The 19,953-nt window shown below is 60.6% G+C and overlaps 1 protein-coding gene and 2 long non-coding RNA genes across 6 annotated transcripts in view; 2 read left to right on the forward strand and 1 right to left on the reverse strand.

The window, feature by feature from the left end:
* Positions 1-8,564, reverse strand: part of GATA3 (GATA binding protein 3) — a 32,674-nt gene extending 24,110 nt beyond the window's left edge. The window contains exon 1 of one of the 2 annotated variants that reach the window (XM_072825871.1): positions 8,415-8,564. The gene's annotated coding sequence lies outside the window, so the exon portion shown is untranslated. Of the gene's footprint in view, positions 1-188; positions 291-8,414 lie in introns of those variants that run through there. The other variant, XM_072825870.1, reaches the window with a different exon arrangement.
* LOC140632914 (uncharacterized) lies at positions 2,449-6,777 on the forward strand. 2 transcript variants are annotated; one of them, XR_012030560.1, is made up of 3 exons: positions 2,449-2,600; positions 4,830-4,993; positions 5,683-6,777. It is a non-coding gene; the product is annotated as an uncharacterized lncRNA (long non-coding RNA). The 2 variants fall into 2 exon arrangements; XR_012030561.1 differs by lacking the exon at positions 2,449-2,600 and adding an exon at positions 4,001-4,265.
* A 410-nt stretch (positions 8,565-8,974) lies between the features above and the next one.
* LOC140633397 (uncharacterized) lies at positions 8,975-18,910 on the forward strand. 2 transcript variants are annotated; one of them, XR_012031007.1, is made up of 3 exons: positions 8,975-9,005; positions 14,385-14,486; positions 18,750-18,910. It is a non-coding gene; the product is annotated as an uncharacterized lncRNA (long non-coding RNA). The 2 variants fall into 2 exon arrangements; XR_012031006.1 differs by lacking the exon at positions 8,975-9,005 and adding an exon at positions 11,576-12,526.
* The last annotated feature ends 1,043 nt before the right edge of the window (positions 18,911-19,953 follow it).

The following is a 19,953-nucleotide window of genomic DNA, read 5'->3' on the forward strand; positions in this document are numbered from 1 at the left end:
TGATGGGAGAAAATGAAAGGGAGAGGGAGACAGAGAGAGAGGGAGACGCTAAGGAGCCCCCTAAGAGCGGCGGGAGTGGTTGCAAAGAAAGAACTCCAGTCTGTTTTCCAGTGGCCTAACTTGTCCCTCCTCCCCGCCCAGCGCCCCGGGGTCTTGCCCCAGCCGAGGGACCGGCCCCTTCCACCTACCCCCGTCCCGGCCGGCGGGCAGGACTGCGGCGACCTTCCCCGGCCTCGCGCTGCGCGGCCCCGCAGCCCCGGGCGGAGGGGGTGCGGCTCCAGAAGCCCCGGTGGGGGGCGGGGCCTCGAGGGGGCGGGGCCGCGCGGGGCCCAATCAGCGGGCGAGGCTCCGGCCGGGCCGCGATTGGCCGGCCCCGCGGGCTCCAACCTCCCCGGCCTCGCCTGGTCCTTTGAGCCACTGCATCCCCTAGCGGCGCCCCGGCTTCTGCAGCCGCCCGTCCCGAAAACGCGGTCGGGGCGAGCAGGGGTCAGGCGGGGAGGGGAAGACTCAGGTTCCACCTCCTGCTCACCCCAGGGCCCTGTGTGCGAGGAGGGTGTGGGTGCCCCCCCCCCCCCGCAGGCTTCCCCACGGACGGCACTAAGAGCTGAATTTGGGGTCTCATCTGAATGAAAGCCATTATTCCCTCTTTGCTCCTCTACAAATTACCAAAAAAATTCGAAATAGAAGAGACCGTCCCTAAAAGTAAGTTCTGGAGGATTCGTTCCATCAGGTCAAGGAAAATCATCAATATTCAGCCTTCGGCTGGTGTGTGTGTTGGGGTAGGGGCGAGCGAGAGATGCCTCGTTTTTATGCACAATCCGTGTTTAGAAAGATTAGTGACATTTATTTGAGTGGTGGAAACGCGGGTCCTGCCCATCTTGGGTTTGGAGGCTCCGTCTTCTTAACTCTGATGTTTGTTAAAAAATCAGGGTTGAGTTTCAAGATACGGGACGGAAGAAGATTCCTAAATGGAACACACAGCGCCCCGCCCGCGACGGGTTTCTCCGGAGCCCATTTAGTTCCCGTTTATTAGGGCGGCCCAGTAAAGCAGCATCGATTTTCCCCTCACTCTGACCACTTCCCTCTAGAGCCAGCCAAGCTGCCAGCCTCTACTGCTCGCGGTGCTCTCCGAACCTTTTAATTATTTAGTTTCTGTCTAACATTCACCGGAAACCGCTTCATAAACAAGGGCAGGCCAGCGCGCACACATTTTTGCTCAAACTCCCCGAGATTAAGATTAAGGATGGGAGCAGACAGGGAGAAAAAAAAATTTTTAATTAAAAAAATAAAATAAAATAAACATGAAAAGCGCTTCTCGGCGCATCAATCAGCCCCGGGTCGAGGCGATGCCAGACCGGACCCCGGTTCAAAGTCCACGCGGGGAGTCCCAAAGGTGGCCTTTTGGGGCGAGACCTGGGAGCCAGGGGAAAAAAGAAAAAAAAAGGGAGCCATCCCGGGGAAGGGGGGAGGAGGGGGAGGGCTGCTGACGCCAGGACTCGAAACTGTGAACTTGTGAGCTTAGCACAATTTTAAAAGACAAAGGGAAAATATTTGGGAGAAGGAGGCCTTCCGGCGCGGCGCCTCTCCGGGAACGCGCAGAACTTGGGGGGCGGGCGTCGTCCGTTTTAATTCAAAGCGCCGGGTCGGGCCGCCCCGCGGAGGAGAGGCCGCCCGCCCCCACCCCGGCCCCCACCCCCGCCCCCGCCCCCACCTCCTCCCCACACCTTGGAAAAATAAAAGATGTCGAAGGCCCTAGGTCTGGGTGGTTTGCAGCGGGCCGAGAGGCGTGGGGGGCTGCGGCGGGATGCCCGGTGTAATGGAGCCAGCCTGTAGGGGGTATTTAACATTTAATTCCCAGCCGGTCCGCCCCTGTTCCCGGACTGACAGTGGGTAATTGGGAAAGAGGACGTTGCTCTTTTGATGGCCCGCGCCGGCCAGTCTCGCCGACGCCACACTGGGTTTGACGTCACGGGCCCAGCCCCAGAGCCGGGAGCGCAGGGAAGGGGGGTGGGCAGGGAAGAGGAGGGGAGGGGGATGCCCGGGGGGAGGGCCGAGGTCGGCCCCGGGAGCCGCCGGCCAGCAGCGGGGGGCGGGGAGCGAGGCCGGGGCGCGGCTGCAGCGCGTGGCCCGAGGCGCAGAGCCGGGCTGCGGGGGTCTGAGCCAGGCCCGGCGCCGGCCTGACCCGCCTCGCCGGCACGGGCAGGCCGGGCTTCCTCCTCCCGGCGCGGGCGGGGGAGCGGAGGGGGCTCGAGGCCCGGGGGCGGGGGCGGGGGGGGAGGTGGTCCAGGCTCCCCCGCCGCGGGAACCCGCGAGGCCGGCATCCTGGCCTCCTGCAGAGGCGCCTCTGCGCCCTCCCGCAGGCCTGCCGGCCCCTCCGCACCCAGGCACCCAGGCACCCAGGCACCCCGGCACCCCGGCCCTGGCCCGGGCTAGCGAGCCCCCCTCCACCCCGCCCTCGCCGCCCCCTCCTCCTCCCCGGGAGCAGCCGGCCGAGCGCCGGTGGAGGAAGCGAGGAGACCCAGGAGGAGGATGCCGCCGCCGCCGCCGCCGCCGCCGCAGGGCCCCGGGCTCCTGCAGGGCGCGAGGCCTCCCTCACCAGGGTAAGGGGCGGTCGGCGAGCGGCCTGCAGGCCTGGGGCCCTGGGGGCAAGCATCCCCGAGCCGGGCGAGCGACGGCCGGACACCCCCCCCACCCCCCAGGAGCGCGGGGCGGCGGGGGCCAGGTCGGCCCGTCTCCACCGCCAGGCCTCGAGGCGGCTGCTTTAGGCGTCAAGTTGAGTGGGGTGTGTGTGCCCTCTTGGGGAAAGGGTAAGAAATGGAGCCTGGCTTGCTGTCCCCGGTGGCGGCGAGCTGGGGCCCACACACACACACACCCCCAAGCACATGCCCGCGTACAGGTCCCTCCCACCCGCCCTCCCGGGACGGCAGGGGCTCCGTGCCTGGAACTGGGCCACCCCGTCCCCGCCCGGGAACCCGAGCCCGCGGCGGCGCCCCGGGCAGGCGCGTGCCCCCAGCTCACCCCTGCGGCCGCGGGACCCAGAGAGCCGAGGCCCACGCGGGCCGGCGGCCCCCACCCGAGCCTGGCGCCCCGCGCATCCAGGCGAGCTCCGCGGGGCCGAGGTGCCCGCGCGCTGCCCGCGGCCGGGACCCGGGAGCCCAGCCTCGGGGGCCCCGCGCACGGGGAGCGGGCGTGCCGCGGGCCGCCCGGGGCGGTCGTTGGAGCGTGTTTGCTTAAGGAACTTTGCCAGCGGAGCGCGCGCGAAAATAGTCGGATTTCCCAGCGAGGCAGCAAATATTTGCAGGCGGGAGCAAGAAGCGGAGCCGGGCCGCGACGCCGCGTCCCTCCCCCCGGAGCCGCGGCGCCGGCCTGGGCGGACCCGGCCGCGATGCTCGAGACGACGCGAAGCCGGGGACCTGCGGGGCTGGGGGCAGGGAGGGCGCGGGGCTGCGGCGGGGCCAGCAACCGGAGCGCGGCCGCGAGGCCCGGGCGAGCCGGGGCTGGGGCGGGAGCGGCCCTTCCCGGGGCAGCTCGGTCAATCTTCCCTGCCTGCGACCGGTCGACAAAAACGGTGTGAGGCGGCCGCGCTCGCTGCACGTCTGGGGAGGAAGCGGGAGCCCGAGGGGGGCCGAGGCCGCGCCCTGCACCCGCCCGGCCCGCGGCCCCGCGCTCTGCAAGCCTCGGGCTGGCGGCCGGCTCGCGCCCCGAGCCCAGCGCTGCCCGGCGGGGCCTTTAATGGGGTGTCTCCCTTTTAATAGTGGCCATTGTCGGAGCAATTAGCGAGAGACAATAACCGCCAAGAGGCTTTTAATTCGATTCCTTGCGCTGGCAGCGCGCGGCACCGGGGCGCTCCGCACGGCGGGAGGCCGGCGGGGAGGATCCGGCCCGGTGCGGGCCCCTGCCCCGGGGGTGCGGCCCCAGGGGCGGGAGTTCGGGCGGGGGCCAGCTGCAAGCGGGGGAGGGCGCCCTGGTCCTGCTCCCGGGACCGCGAAACCAGCCCTGGGCCTCGCCGGCCCTGCAGGCAGCGCGCGTCCCGGTCCCCGGTGCCTGCTAGAGGGAGAGAAGCGGACGGGGCGCGGCCGAGGAAGACAGGCCTCCTTCCTCCGGGGCCCGAGGGCCCCCGCCTCCATCACCCAATTCCCTTCCCAATCGGGAAGGGAGAAGAAGCCCCTTCTGGCGCGCACACACCTCCCCCCTCCGCGGCCTCGGCCCTCGGATTAGGTTACCGCGGCCAGGCGAGGGTTTTGACTGGTTACAGAAGAGCGCAGGTAAAGCTGTATAAACAGCTCGCAGGCTGCAGGGCTGGAGGGTTACGCCGGGGACACGGCCCCAGGCGCCACCGCCGGGCGAGCGCCGCACCCGGGAGGGGGGAGCCCGCTGGCACGCAGCGCGTCCCCATCTCTGCAGCCCGCACCCGAGCCCCCGCTCTCTTTCCCGCATGAACTGAAAACGCAGGGAATGGGGAGGAAAGCAGAGGTGATGAGAAAGCAGCGAGGCGGTGGGCAGGGCCCCGGCTGTTCTTTGCAAATGAAAGGCGGCGAGCAGGGGACTTGGGGGATGAAGAGAGAAGGGGGGGACCCCAAACTCACTGAGTGCAGATGCTGGAGGTGGAAACGTCCGAGGGGGGAGCCCCACGGGTACTCAAGCGAAAAGAGTTCCGCGCGCGCAGCTCGGCTCCCGGTTCCCACGCCCACCCGCCTCAGGCCTAGGGTCTACCTGCCACCTGCCCTGGGAAATGAGCCATCGCTTTGGAGGGGGTAGATGGTTTGATTCACCTTTTTTTTTTTTTTTTTTTTTTGCTTATTCATCTATCATCGTTTAAAACTCGGAAGGAAACCCGCCCAGGCCAGGAGGAGCAGCGAGAGATGGGGAGAGTCATAGAGAGAGGAGATGCGCTCACAGATTACCCCCTCCTGCTCTGCTCCCGACCGCTAGGTTGGGCCCTGCAGCTTGGGGGATCCTGGCCCTCACTCTGCCGCTACCCTCTTCTCCTCCGGTGAGAAAAAAAAAAAAAAAAGATTGTATCGAGATAAAAAAAAAATTAGGTAGGGGCGCAGCGGAAAGGGGGAGAGAGAGAGGGAGAAGACAGGGGATTTCTGTTTTCGAGGGTAACAGTGCACAGGTTGGTGGCATTTGGGGGGAGCCCCAGTGTTGGGCAGGAGAGAAAGATTCCCCTGGAGGACCATTCGGAAGGAAAGCCAGTCACCCTGCAGGAAGGTCGCACCTCCCCTGCAGTCCTTCCTTCCTGGCCTTGGAGGTCTAGGGGGACAGTGGGAGCCCCATGAGAGGAAGAAGGGACTGGGGACAGAGGGGCTCCAGCGGGTCGGGTCGTCCCTCCCGGGCCACAGGCCGTTGATTCAGCTCCCAGCAGTACCACCGGCCCTCAGGTAGAGGCTGGCCGAGTGTAGACTCAGGCTCTCCTCCTGGGGGGTTCTCAGGCCACCCGCTGAAACATTCGGGATTCCCGGGGAAGTTGTCAGCAGTGTGGGATTCACCCACGGGAACTCCAGGGCCCTGTATTTTTCTGGCAAGAAGGGATGCACTTGGGCCACCTGCTGCACCCCCCTTGCTCCCCGGGTGCTCCCCGATCAACCCGGCCACCTCACTGCCCCTGGCCGGCCCCAGCTCCCAGCCTCAAGCGCTCACCTTACCCGACTCTCTGGCCACGAAAATTTGTCATTACAGGAGGAGGGCTTTATCCCGGAGCTATTGTGTTTGTACCTCTCTGGATTAGCCGGGACCCTGGGGTGTGTTTGTTCCCGGACCTTCGACAGCGCGCTTCAAGGGAAAGGAGAGCTCACAACACGGAGAGGAGCGAGGGAAGATCATTTCCTCCAGATCGGCAGACAAGAGGCGAGCTTCCAAAAGCACCAAGTGTTCTCTGTTCCTCCCCACCCGCTGGACACCCCCCCACCGGGGAAAGTGTGCGAGCGCCCGGGGCCCAGAGCGGGCAAGAGGCCTCCCCGCGTGCCTGCGCCCCGCCGGCCCTCACCCCGCCGGCCCTCGCTCCCCGGCCGGGCCCACCGTGCCGCCCCGGCTCACGCTCGCTTCTCCGCCGTCTGCCACCTCGTGGACCTCAAGCAATTTGTTACATAAAACAAAACAGCCACCACACACATGTGCCTGCAGCCCCGCAGCGACGGACACCCAGGGAGGCCTCGTCCCCTTCTCCTCCTCCCGCCACCACCGCCAGGCCAGTCTGCCCAGTGACCAGGAGCGAAGCGGGGTTGGCACTTGCAACCCCTTCCCCTTCCCCGATCGCCTCGCCGCCGCGCTGGTTAAAAAAACCTCCCTCCGGTTACCCCCACCATGAAGGAAGGGGTGATCGGAAATACTCGGTTCATGCACAAAGACGTACCACAAAACGAATGCACATTTCTGTGTGAAAAGGCTCAGAGGCGGAGGAGACAACGTCTTAGTGGAGCCCAGAAGTGATGGGAATGAGCGGGCGCTAGAGAACACTGGGCTTTGGGGCTCTGGCCCCACACACCTCACCAGGACTCCTAATTCCCCGCCACCTCCGGCGGGTCCCCGGACACAAATCGCCTTAAATTCCAAAAGAGGGGTTCTCAGCCACCCGCCTCCCACATACCTGCCCCTTCCTGAGGCTCTCTCTCTGTGTGGCCCTGAGCTGCTGGGCGGCCCAACAGGAAGCTCCACCAATGAGTGCCCAGGGGCGCCCACTCCCATCCACTCACTGCACCCCCGACTTACCCCCACCTCATATATCAGCTGCGAAAAGGCAGGGTGGAAAGAGCAATAAAAGGCAAATGCAGCTTCCCCTGTCTCTGGGCTTTTGGCAGGACGGACTAACCAGTGTCCGAGTACCCCCCCTCCTCCACCCCATCCCCGGTGGGGTGGGGGTGGGGTGCTGGCAGAGACAGCTCCTATAGTACGGAGGGTGGGCCTGGGGAGATGATGTACCAGGCGCCACTCACCCGCATCCTCTGAATGCAGCTGGGCTCTCAAACCAGGAGCCTTAGGCCTGCCAGGGCTGCCGGCTGGAAGCTGGAGGCTGGCCCTCCTCCTCGGTCCCCCAAGGGAGTCGGTAATGGGAGCCCAGGGGAGCTGACACCCACCTGGGGCTTGGTCCCGCTGACCTGGTCGCCACACCCCGTCCCCATCCGAACGAGCAGCCAACTATTCTCTTCTCCCAAATCACACACATGTTTAAAAGGGTTAATGGTAAGCTCCCTCCTCGCTGGGCCCTGCAAGCATCTCGCATCCAGGCACCTGGATTGCCTTGAGGGGCCTGACCGGGTCTCCTTGCCTCGGAAGGCAGTGGGTGGGGGGGACCACCAGCGTCCCTTCCCCCTGCCCGCGCCCCCCAACACGCACACCTTTTCTGCCACAACCGCGAAGGGTGGAGGGCTGCCAATGCTACTTTATTAGTTGCCACTTTCAAGTTCATAAGCTCCTGTCCATTGCCCCAGTGTCCTAGTGAACGCAGGCAAGAAGGGAAGGAGAAAATAGCCAAGAAACAGGGGAAGGAAACCCGAGGGAGGATCCGGGGGTGGGGATCGACTCCCTTCCATCCACGGCCCCGGGACAGAATCGCCCAGGGCCGGTTCCTCGGGCGCCGGCGGGGGTCTCCGGGAAGAAGAAGAGGTGGACCAGAGCCCCTCTCCTGTCCGGATTCACTCAACTTCCGATGCCTTTTCACGATTCCTCCGTCGGGAACTGCCTCCGACTGAGGGACTGCTGGGAGGTCTGTTGGTCCGATGTCCCAGGAGAAAGTAGAGTCCTCGCCCCTGCTGCCCATCCTGCTCCCCCACGACCCTGGGCACCCTCTCTTACAGGTCGTGGTTTTCTCGCTCAACTCAGGGTGCTCCTGGAAGCAGGGGTGCCTCGGGGCCACTAGCTCTCCAGGGATGCCAGATGCCCTCACATCTGGACTCCCAACTTTTATCTCACAGCGCACAGCTGTTTCCCTAATTATATGCAGAGACAATGAGCCCAAGCTCACACTCGTAAGCAGAGGAAAATAAACACGCAATTGACACTCCCATCCCGCGGCCACCTTTGGGAGAAGGCTGAGCTGCTTCTCGTCGGCGGGCTCTCTCCCCGGGTCCCCGGCCCTCCCTGCACTGGAAGACGTGTGTCCAGCCCTCCCCCGGCATTCCGACCGTCTCTCACACTTCTGTCTAGTTTGTCTCCGCATGCCTCACTCCGTAGCTCGCTCTCCACCAAGGGCGTACACACATGCACCCACCATGCTCGCCCAAGGTCACTGCAGAAAGCCAAAGACTGCCCGTGCCCGCGGAAGAAAAAAAAAAATAATAATAAAGCCTGGGGTCTAGTTCATTTTCTTCCAGGGGCAGCTGTCCCCTTGGCGTCTAGACCGCCCCTTAATTCTCTCCACGTGGAGCCGGGAAAGCGAGGGCAGAGTTAGAGAGAAGAGAATGATAGTCACTGACCTGGGTATTTTGCTCCCGCGGGCCAGCTGTGTTTTATTTTATTTTATTATTATTATTATTTTCCTGACTTGCCAGAGATCCGAAGGCAGAAATGACAGGCAGCCTTGGCCACTCCGGTCGCCGCTGCGGTCCTAACCGCCCCAGCTGCTTACGGCATCTCACGCGGGCTTCCAGCGAGCAGTAAAACCTGGGTGATGTGCATCCTTCCTAGGAGCCCCCTCCCTCCGCCTCCTCTGCTCACTGTAGAGAGCGGAGCTCTTCCGGGTTGCGCAGGGGGAGAGGGAGGGAGGAAAGAAGACTGAGCGGGGAATGGATTTCACCCCCTTGTGCAAACACGCAAACCACACATCTGGGGTGTGTGAGGCCAGAGGAGCTGGGCCGGTGGGGCGGGGGGAGACTGCCTGCAACGTGAGCAGCCCCTGGCGCCTACAGGCCCACCGGCTCTGCCAGGGGTGGAATCACCACTGCAAATGTCATCGCCAGTGTTGACTGGGTCATTACCCGCCCCCCCCTCAAGATATAAAAGCTTTTGCAGAGTCTCTTCGTCCCATTTTTTTGGAGCGAGTGGGGACCCAGTGGGAGCGTCTAGAGGTACAGTCCGCGCCACCATTAGCAGGGTCTCTGCCCCTCAGGGCTGTCCCTCTGCCTTCTGGTTCCTCCTCCAGTTTGTGTCTGCTGACGCCTCCAAAATGCCTGTGCTGGGCTTTCCTGTGCCTTGGGTGCGGCTGTCCGGCACAAGGTAGGGAGGGCAGACCCACGGGCCACCAGGCTCCGGGCTCGCTGGTCCACCTTGGCCCTCCTCCCGGTGGCACAGGAACGGCCGGAGGGAGGCCCGGCCCTGCAGACACTGAGTAGAGGTTTGGGGACGAGGCTCTCTCTCGGGGTCCCAACTCTTTTCAAGAAGAAAAGAAGGAAATTTAGCATCCAGGGCCCCTGAGGTGAGGGAGCGAGAACCAGAGGTAGCTGGAGGAGGTGGGGGGGGGGGGCCTGAAGGAGAATCTTCTGTTGGGTGCCCAGCCAGGAGCTCCCGCCCTGCCCCGTGGCATCTCTACTCCGGCCCAGGGGGATCGAATCCTCCAGGGAGGAGATCGGCATGAATAAATTTCTGCAGGAGTAAAATGAAACCCCGTGAACACTGGGGGAGAAAGGTCAGGGTCCATTCGTTTTGACAGGTAGCGTTTCCCCCTCACAATATTTATGCAACAAGAATATGGAGACTGACTTTAAAAATAAATACATCTTGGGGGAGAAATAAAACCAAATGTATCCACCGCCGGCCCAGGACGCTAAGAACCTCCTTGCGTGGGACCCAGCTGGGTAGTAAGGAGTCGCCCCGGCTTGGTGCCGCCAAGGGTTTAGGGGTGATCGTTCTTGGGGGGCATCGTGGGGGGGACGGCCACCGGCCAGCGAGGGCAGAAGGAGCAGTGCAGGGGCGCGCCGACCTGAGGAGGGGTGCGGGGAGGGTCACGGGGTGCGATGGGAGAGGAGGTCAGGATGGGGCCCGCTGGGGGGCTGGGGACGCCCCGTTCCGAGCACCCAGGGGCCCCGCGGCCTGGCCCCCTGGACCGCGCCCCCCCAGCTCCGCACCGTCGGGGCTCCGGGCCCAGGCCGAGGGGGGAGGGCTGCTCCCGGGAGCGGAAGGGGCTCTCCCAGGCCCAGAGGGAGCCCCGAGCCCCCCTCCCCACCGCCCTCTCCGCCGGCTCCCTCCCGCCTGCCGCCACCCAGCGGCCGAGCCGCCGACAGGAGGCCGCTCGCTCCACAGCTCCCCCCACCTGTTGCCCCGGGCCCCCCTGGCAGGGGGCTGCGGGTGGGGGTGGGGGGGGGGTGGGGGTCGTGCCGGGAGGACCCGGGGTTGCGGAGCAGGCGCCCCCCGCCCGCCTTGGCCCCCTGGAGCGCGGCCTCGTGGGGAAGTCGCGCCGCGGGGGCCCCGGGAGTGAGCCGGACCCCGCCTGTCTCCGCGTCTCCCCTCCCCTCCCCTCCCCTCCCCTGCAGCCCCGCTGCCCACCGGGGAGCCTCTCCAGCTCGGTCCCCGGAGACCCGCCCAAGGCCCCCGCCCCCCCCCGCCCCTCCTTCCCCTCCCCTCCCTTTCCCTCCGCTCCCTTCCCCTCCCCTCTCCTCCCTCCTCTCTCCTCCCCTCCTCTGAGTCCGCGCTGCCCACCGGGGAGCCTCTCCAACTCCGCATCCCGGGGACCCGCCGCAGGCCCCCGCCCCCGGGTCCCTCCCCGCCTCCTGGGCCCCCTCCCCTCCTCGCCCTCCCCTCTCCTCCTCGCCCTCCCCTCCCCTCCCCTCCTCGCCCTCCCCTCTCCTCCTCGCCCTCCCCTCTCCTCCTCGCCCTCCCCTCTCCTCCCCTCCCCTCCCCTGCAGCCGCGCTGCCCACCGGGGAGCCTCTCCAGCTCCTCATTCCCGGGGACCCGCCGCAGGCCCCCTCCCCGGGTCCCTCCCCGCCCACTGGGTCCCCTCCTCGCCCTCCCCTCCCCTCCCCTCCCCTCCCCTCCCCTGCAGCCGCGCTGCCCACCGGGGAGCCTCTCCAGCTCCGCGTCCCCGGTCCCTCCCGCCCCCTGGGTCCCCTCCGCCCCCCTCCCGGGTCACCCCCCTCGCCCCCCGCTGCCGCCCGGAGCTGCCGGCCTGACCGCCCCTCTCCCCGGTTCCCTTTTCTGCTGACGCGGGCACTCGCCAGACTCCAGGTCTAAAGTGTCGCCCGGCCAGGGACGGAGAAATCCGACCGCGTCCACCGCTCGCCCGTCACCCCAATACCACCTTTAGCAAAGGAGGGCTTAACTGAAGGAAATTCGGCCGCCAAGGACACTCGGGCTTAGGACTTGGTGGAAGCGAGCGGTGTGCGGGGCAGCGCCGGGCGGAGCGGGGTTCCGAGGAGCCACCGGCCTTGCGTGTGGCCGCGAGGGGCCCGGGGCGGGGGGAGCCGCTGCTGGGGGGGACCCCGGGGCGCGGCATCCCGGGGGCCGCGGGCGATGGGAGGGCGGGGGGGGGGGGACCCGGCAGTGGGTGAAGAGAGGAGGTCTCCCCAGAAGTGAACAGTGGGGGGAAAGGCGCTGGTGGCCCAGTGAGACCCCCAAGATTTATTCTTGGTTGGTGGACACCGGCCCCTGCACACTGTAAAGATGCTGCTTTAATGAAGCGACAAGTCGCTTTCTGAATTTTAAAAGCTACCACTCTGGCTCGCTGATTCGCGGTTCAGGTCTCTGTGCGTGTGTATATACCTGTGTGTGTGTGAGAGAGAGAGAGAGAGAGAGGGAGGGAGAGCACCCTCGGTTATTCAGGGGTGCTGTGGGCGATCAGTGCTGAGGACCAGCAGGCCCGGGTGCTCAAGAGCCCGCCCTGGGTTAGCAGGTCTGAGGGGCCTGGGTGGCCCCACTGCCCAGACCTCAGGACTCTGCAGTGAGCCTCTCCCCTGGGGAGTGCTTGTGTGGTACGCACCTGAGCAGCAGAGCCAGGAGGCAAGGACCCAGCTCTCTGCCACCCAGTCATCCTGGTGGGGGGGCTCCTCACCTATTGCCTGCCCCCCCCCCCTTGCACACATCCCCTGCTGCTGGCTTCCCCCGCTCCCTTTCCCCTCCCTGGAGCACCTACCCCCTGGCTTCTTAACCCCTTAACCCTGGGCAGGCGAGCATCCTTCCCTGGGCTAGGATTCAGAGGCTGAACTCAGTAGAGAAATGTTGGGAGGCTCCTGGGCCTGGGGACAGAGCTGGGGTTGGGATTCCTCCTGGAGGCAATCCCGACAGCCCGATTGGCACCAGCATCGATGGCTTTAAATCCTGTGGCTCTGTTGGGCCACATTCCTACAAGCTAAGGCATTTGATTGGATTTTAAATATAAAAGGAAGTCACTGGGCAGGTGGAGGTAGAAGATGGGTCAGTAAATGACTAATGATAATAGAAACAGTGTGTCCCAGATCTCTGCGATGGCCGCGCAGATAGGAAGTTCACCTGTTGGATAAAGAAAAAGGGGACCCTGTAGGGAGAAATAATCGCTGGCACAATCTCCAATCTTTCTAAGAATGTGTGGCCACTTTGAGTTGTTCGAAGCAGGGCTGGGGAACCGTATATTTAATCTTCCAGGTTTTCAACATCCCATTTCTTTCCCTTAAAACACAGGTAATATTTTTCTTCCTGCCTGTAGGTCTTCAGCCTCCGTCCCCCTCTCAATTTTTCTAACCTTCCCGGCTATCCCCTCAGGTTGCTTTTAATTCTTTCGCATGCGGCTCTCCACCAGATGAAAACACACACTTTAAATACCAGCCTGGGTTTAAAAGTTCTAATCTTTCAATTCCACCCATTGGGATGTGTTCTATTATAAATGTGGAGGGTGGGGGGAGTTGGGAGGGTGTGAAGGAGTCTGGCGTGAGAAAATCCAGTTCTTTGATTTTCCTTTTCTTTTTTTTTTGCTTTTTTTCTTTTTTCTTTTTTTTTTTTTTTTTCTAATGGAACATTTTTATTAAACTCAACTTCTAGGTCTGTGACTGCCTAGGTTTCCATGACCGAGATTTGCCTGGCTGGGGGGTGGGTGGTGGTAGAGCACTGCGTGGTGGGGGTCTGGGTGGTGTGGAACCGTGGACATCTCACATGGAAGTTTCACAAAGCAGTGACTGGAAATTAAAAAAAAAAAAATCAGACCTATTCCACCCAGGCGCCCTAAATAAATAGCCCCGTTTGCAAATTCCTATCAATTATTACGTGATGGGAAAAAATCCTATCTGAAAATAAAGCACGTGGACGTGGAGAATTTTAATTAAATCTTACTGTGGATATAATAACATGGAAGTGATTTTTCATTCGGCGCTTGCCTGCTCACCAGTGTTTTATGGCGTTTTCTTGCCTCTGACTTTATTTTAAAATATTAGACGAGGTGGAGAATTATAAACGACTCTTTCCTTATCTGTACTGCTCACATATCCAGGATCAGAGGAGCTGATTAAGAAAGAAGTCAGAGGCAACGTTGGATTCATAATGATTTGGAATAATGAATCCTTATCTCTGCTTTCCAGATTATCTGCCTTTCAGCTCCCAATGTTTTGTTACATGGGATAATTTATTGCATCTAATACATCACAATGAATCTGATGGTAGAAAGTGATGGCCAGCGTTGTGAAAAGGGGGCCCTTATTTTTTATCCCGGGGCAATGAAACTGCTTTTTGCAGTTTTTAATTGGGAAAATATAAGGTAGATCTGATAAAAAGAGAGAGAGAGAGAGAGAGAGAGCGCGCGCGAGCGCTGGGTATAATCTTGCCTGCTCGTGCCTTACCACGCGGCTCTTTAATTAGTGTGTCAATTTCAGGCTGAAATTAACAAGATCGACCTGAAACCAGCGCTTAGTTTCTCCCCAGCACCGAGATCCTAATTTTTAACATGATTTATTTTTATGAAAAAGGAGATAATTAATCATAAACACCGACTAAAGCTCAGAGCCAAGTTAAGATAAAATGCCATTTGCATCTTTATATAGAAAGATACCAATAATGTTAATTTTCCTGAGATTTCCTCTCCGCTCACCCCGTGTCCTGTCCCCCACCCCCCACGCGAGGTTCCCACCCTGACCGCTGCCCACTCTGGCCCCATTCCAAGTAAACAAGAAAAAAGAAAACAAAACAGCAATCCCAGGTTTCTCTTATTCATTGCTTTCTTTTAAAAAGTGCATATATATATATTTATATATTCAGCTCTTCTGGCTTTGTCTGTCAACAAGCAGAATGAGCATAGGGTTTGTTGTGGGATCCCCCCCCTCCTCCAGCAGAGTGGTGAATGGATCTGCCTGTTTTCCCAGATCCCCCCCGCCCTGCACCGACCCTCATCATCTTCCCTGGGTTTCAGAGTTGGAGAGAAGAGGACACACATCTCATTTAATGGTTAATTAGTTACGATAATTGGCATTTTTGTTTCTTTTGTATTTTGCCCTAACGCCAAAGGAACAAAAGCCATCTAAACGCAACAGGCTTTCCTCTCTGCCTCTTTCAGGATGGATTTCCGAATCCCAGGCTGTACCCGGAGTCCCCTCCCAACAACTGACAACACTAGCAACCTCCCAGCTTCAGGAAGTAGAAGGGGCAGGAGTCACCGGTAATTTGCTTTTTAAGCTCGTGCCTGTTGATTACTTTCTGGTTGCTTGGATCAAACAATCGTTGCAAATATGCAAACCAGCAAGAGGAGATTCATACATATCCACTCTCCAATTGTTCCTCCTGACGTCAGATCATAATTTCTTGGTAATTGGATGGCTTGCACCCGAATAACGCGCATCTGAAATTCTCTACGTTTCTCTAGGTTGCAGTAGATTTTGTACTGGGAGTGTAGGGTGGAGTTGGGGGCAGGATTTGGGTTGTTTGGTTTTTTTGTGTTTTTTTTTTTAAGAATACTTTCCAGTTCACCATAGTCCTATTTTTTTTTTTTTTTTAAGATTTATCTATTTGACAGAGAGAGAGTGAGCACAAACAGGGAGAGTGTCAGGCAGAGGGTGAAGCAGGCTCCCTGGATGTGGGGCTTGATCCCAGGACCCCGGGATCATTACCTGAGCTGAAGGCAGAGGCTCAACTGACTGAGCCACCCAGGCGCCCCACCATAGTCCTATTGTCTCCCTTCCTCCCCGCACTTGGGAACCTTTACTTCTCAAGTGCAGAGACGAGGTTTGTTTCCTGAGCATGTCATCTCCCCGACAGTTCTAGAGCGGGTTGGACAATGTTGAACGCAGGTGATCAAGATGACGGAAGTGGGGGGTGCAGTTGGGTCTGAAGCAGGGGTGAGGTTCTGTAGAGCCAAATCCGCGGTTCCTCTGCTTAGACCTACAAGGGCCCCCACCACTGGGCTTTCCTCTCCTAGGATCACCCGAGGTTCCCAGCCTTCTGCAGTTCCAGTGTCAGTTCCTGATCCCGCCCCACACCCTTAAAGGTATCCAAATAGTTACAGATTTTAAAAACTTGGCTCTTGATGCCGATAAAGACACTTGAGGTCGTTCATGGCCCGAGGGAGGGAGAGACCTGGTTTTCTGGGATGCTCTCCTTGTAGCTTTCGGTTCAACGTTGGCCTCACGCCGGTGGATATCAGATGCCGAGTTCCAATTTCGTATTAAATACCGCATGAATTCCCTCTCCTGCCCGTCTGCCTCTCCCTCTCCTTCTCTTCTTCACCCCTGCCCCGGTTCCTCTCTTCCCTCTCTTTAGGACACATCACTCCAAGAATTTCAAGTATCAATTATAAGTAATATTAATTTCTCAGCCCCAACCAGTGAAGTGCGGATGATCTGATAGGAGTATAAAAACGGTGCTTCCCTAGATGAAACAGACCAGTGGAGCCTACTGGGCCATTTCCCATGCCCAGATGAACATTCAATTTTCCGGCATTATCTCCGCACTTAAACTCGCGTGCTCCATTTCTGTGCCAAGATAAATTTGCATAATATTTGCAGCTGTAATTAGCTGATGAGCATCTCCCAGCCTCCCCCTTTTGTCTCTCTCTGCATTTGGTCTTCCACTGATGCCACATTTGATCTTTAATATTACAGGATTCCCGATAGAGGATTGCATATCTTATCTTCTCGGCTCCAAAATCTTCTAAGAAGGAGGGAGAGAGGGAGCGAGGGGGTTTGGGGAGAAGCGTGAGGGAGGGGAATGAAGCTTCAGTAATCAGGGTTTGAACAGGTTAGGATGGGGAGAAGGTAGAGGGAGCGACAGAACAAATGAGAGCCACTGAGAATCTGTGGTGGCTGGGGTGGGGAGCGGTGGGACCAGCCTCTTGGAAAGGAGAATCTGGAATCCACCCGTTACTACTGAGAGAACTGGGGAGTGGGGTCATGGGAGGTCGGGCTGGAGATCTGGAAACTGGCTGAGGTGGGGGGAGAGAGGTGAGTAGCCAGCCTTCACGTTGTGGCCCTTCCTCCCTTCTGGGAAAACAAACAAACAAACAAACGCAAACAACAACAATAACAACAACAACAACAACAACAACAAAAAACCAAACGGTCCAATCTGCGGCTCCAAGGAAGGCGCTCCGGCGGGTAGCTCCCCTCCAGCAGAAACTGGAACTTTTGAAACCAGGCGACTGTCTTATCTGCTCATCTGGTCGCCTCTCCTTAATAGAGAGCACAGCGCTCCTGAATCTCTAATGTGCCACGGTTTCGTTCTGCGCGTTTCTGGTTAGAAGAAATAAGAGTCCCCCTCTAAGAAAAGAGGGAAAAGAAAGTGAAGAAAGGGGGGTGGGGGAGGAAAAGCAGAAAGACACAAGAGTTTAGAAAAAGAGGAGACCCGGGGTGGTCCTCCCAGCAAACTGGGTCGCCTCCAGAAGGGGAGCAAACCTGGCCAAGTGTCCCCCAGCCTCGTCTGGGTTGTTACTATTGGGCTACTTTTCTCCAGTGAAGTTTCCTGACCCGGCTGGGGTCCGGGTGGGGGGTGGAGGGTGGGGGACGCTGGGTGGAAGGAAGGCGGATTAGAGGAGCCACTGGTTGAATTAGTATCTGTGGGAATCCAGAGGAGTAGAGAGAGAAAGGAAAGGCAAGAGGGAGAAGGAGGTAAAAAAGAAGACAAGAAAGAGTCGACTTTCATGCCAATCATTGGAACAAATAGCTAACATTTAACGTTTACACGCGCTCTGGCGACGCCCTGGCGCTCCGAGGACCCGGGGCAGGGCTAAAATGTCCCGAAAGCCTTTGGAGAAAACGAGTTTCCAGCTATCAGGTTCTCCCCATCTCCCCCCTTCCACAGGGCTTCGGTTTCAGGCTGGACTTGTCCAATGTCTGCGTTGCCGCTGCGAGCTCCTAAATGAGTGTCAAGGAGGCAAATATCAAATAGCGCCGGGGTCAAGGCGGTTTGGTTAACCGTGCAGGGCGCTCGGGACCCAGACCTGTGCGGGACGCGCAGGGGGGAGGGAGGCGGCCGGGAGGGGGCGGGGAGGGGGGACCGAGGGAGGGACGCTGGGCGGATGGAGGGGCGGGGGGGGGGCGCCCACCGTGCACAGGGGGGCTGAGCCCCCCACGCACCTCCTCGCCCCCCGCCAAGCAAGGAAAGGCGCCTGTTGGCTCAGCGGGAGAGGAGTCCCTTGGAACTTTGCTCTTCTGTTTTAACGAGGCCAACGTTGCGCAGCCAAGATCAGAAGTGCGCCTTTAGGGACTGGGGAGCTCCAGGCCTGCTTCCCCACCTGCTGCCCGAGGGTGTCGGACGAGGAGTTGGCCAAGGTCCCCTCGTGCTGGGGAAGGGTGCAGGGCGTGGGCCCAGCGCGGTTAACCGGGAGCGCAGGGGCCCGGGTGACAGGCTCTGCCCGGTGCACCCAATGCGCCCCACGGAATCCAGAGCTGTGAGCCCCAGTCCTCCTCCACCAGAGCCCCGAGCTCGGTGGCCGCGAGCAGCAGCAGCAGCGACTGTCGGGGGGAGGTCTCCGTCCAGGGAAGTCCACCCCCACCCCCGCACCGCCCCTGCAGCCCAGGTTCCCGCGCTGTCCCTGCTCCAGGGCTCGGGCTCCGAAGTGCTTGCAAAGGAGAACACTTCTGCTGGTGGGGGGGGGGAGGGCGCCCTGGGGCTGCCGGGCAGGGCAGAGGCGGGGACCCAGCGATTGCCCAAGGCCCGCTGCATGCGCTCCGCGGAGCCTGCGTCCCAGGTTCTGGACCCGGCTCTCCGCGCTCGCGGAGGTGGGGGGGGGGGCGGGGAGACACGTGCACCGGGGGGAGCGTGCGTGGGGGGTTCAGCCCCCTCCCCCCTCGGCCCTGTGGGGTGGGGGTGCCTGGGGCTGATTTCCCCCGGAGGCAGGAGGCTGCGGGCCAGAGGTGGCTTTGCAGGACGGAGCTCAGGCTGCCCCCTCCAGGGCTGGGCCCCAGGTCCGCGCTGTGCACCCCGCCCCCAGCGTCCCCCCTTGGGGTGTATCCCAGGCCGAGCACCGGACCCCAGGCCTCTCCTGCGGAGCTGGGGTGGGAGGATGGGGGGGCCTGAGCTCCAGGCCTGGGGGGTGCAGCGGGGTGAGGACCGAGGTACAGGGGTGGGCCCCCCCCCCCCCCCCGGACACGACAGCGGGGTGCCCGGACCTCGCGCAGGGTGGGCTGGGGCCCTGCCTTCTTAAATAACCCTCTTTGGGTGAGTTTTTCCCTTCCCTCTGTGTAATTCTCAATGACAGTCATGAAGACTCATCACGATGTTACTTTTCCCCTTCTTTCTCAAATTTAAAAAAAAAAAAAAAGAGGAAAAAAAATACGCACCCGACTCCACTAGCGTTCGGGTTCCGGAGAAATTCTCAAATAGAGCAGTGTAATTTCTCAGTTGATTTTGATTGACATACTGTCCCTGGGATCATGTGTTAATCCCTTCTTCACTCAAGCCTTTTCATAACTCATTTCTCTCTTGCTAGATGGGGGCTCTGATGGTTACCGAGGCAACGACGATAGCACTAAGCTATTTCCCTCTCTGCAAGGAGACCATTATTCCGCATGCATAGGCCATCTGCAGCAGAGGTCGTCGCAAAGTCATTCACAACACAGCACACGTTTATTAAACTTTTATTCTCTTTTTTCCCCCAACACGGAAACTAGTTTGCACTTGTACGGGGCTGGGGGGTGGGTGGCAAGTGCCGCTCAGTGTCGGCCCGCAAGGACAGTCCTCTGGGCGGTGGCGGCTGGCGGCCTGCGCTGGGCCAGAGGTCCCTTCACGTCCCCATTGGCCAGAGGGGCTTTGGTCGCCGCCTCTGGGGCCTTGAGAATAGGATGGAGGGGTTGCATCTAAAGGGTAGGTGGGAGCGGGCCTCCATCCTCAGTCACCTTTGTTCCTGCCTGGGCATCATCTCCTCTTCCTGTCCTGCCCGGAGCGGCCTCTCCCCAGGGTACCTGCAGACACCCCCCGGGGAGCCACCTGCCGGGGCACTGGGGTCCTGGGCTTCTTTTCCCATCACGCAGCCTGCTGGTGGCACAGAGTCGTGCCCCCGTGGCCCTTGATGGGAGGTGCTGGAGAAAGCATGGGTTTGGGTGTCAGCCTTCTCCAGCAGTGGGGGGGGGGGGGTGAGCCCAAGACCGGGCCGCCTGGGCCCGTCAGTCAGTCAAGGACATGACCTGGACAGGGCCCCAGGTTCCGCATGCAGTGCCAGACTCAAGGCACCCAAACCAAAGGGCACCTGCGAGGCCTGCTGATGGCCACTGCCTCGGTTTCCCTCACCTTCTCCCAGTTCCTCCCTCTCTCCCTTTCTTTTTCTTTACTTTCAGCCTCCAAGCCTTTGTCCTTTCTTTCTTTGTTTTTATTTTTTTTAAGATTTTATTTATTTATTCATGAGAGACGCACAGAGAGAGGCAGAGACACAGGCAGAGGGAGAAGCAGGCTCCATGCAGGGAGCCTGACCTGGGACTCGATCCGGGGACTCCAGGATCAAGCCCTGGGCCAAAGGCGGTGCTAAACCACTGAGCCACCCGGGCTGCCCTCTTTCTTTTTCTTGTAATGGGAGTGGTGGACCCACTTGGGGCCCCAGGGCGGGCATCTTGGGCTGCAAGGGCCTCTATGAGCCCAGCCCCAGAAGACGGGCTCCTGCCAGCCTCCTGCCCCAGGGCTCCTGCGGCCCCCCGAGAGCC

This window comes from Canis lupus, chromosome 5 (assembly GCF_048164855.1).
Source record: "Canis lupus baileyi chromosome 5, mCanLup2.hap1, whole genome shotgun sequence".
In the NCBI taxonomy this organism is placed as follows: Eukaryota; Metazoa; Chordata; class Mammalia; order Carnivora; family Canidae; genus Canis; species Canis lupus.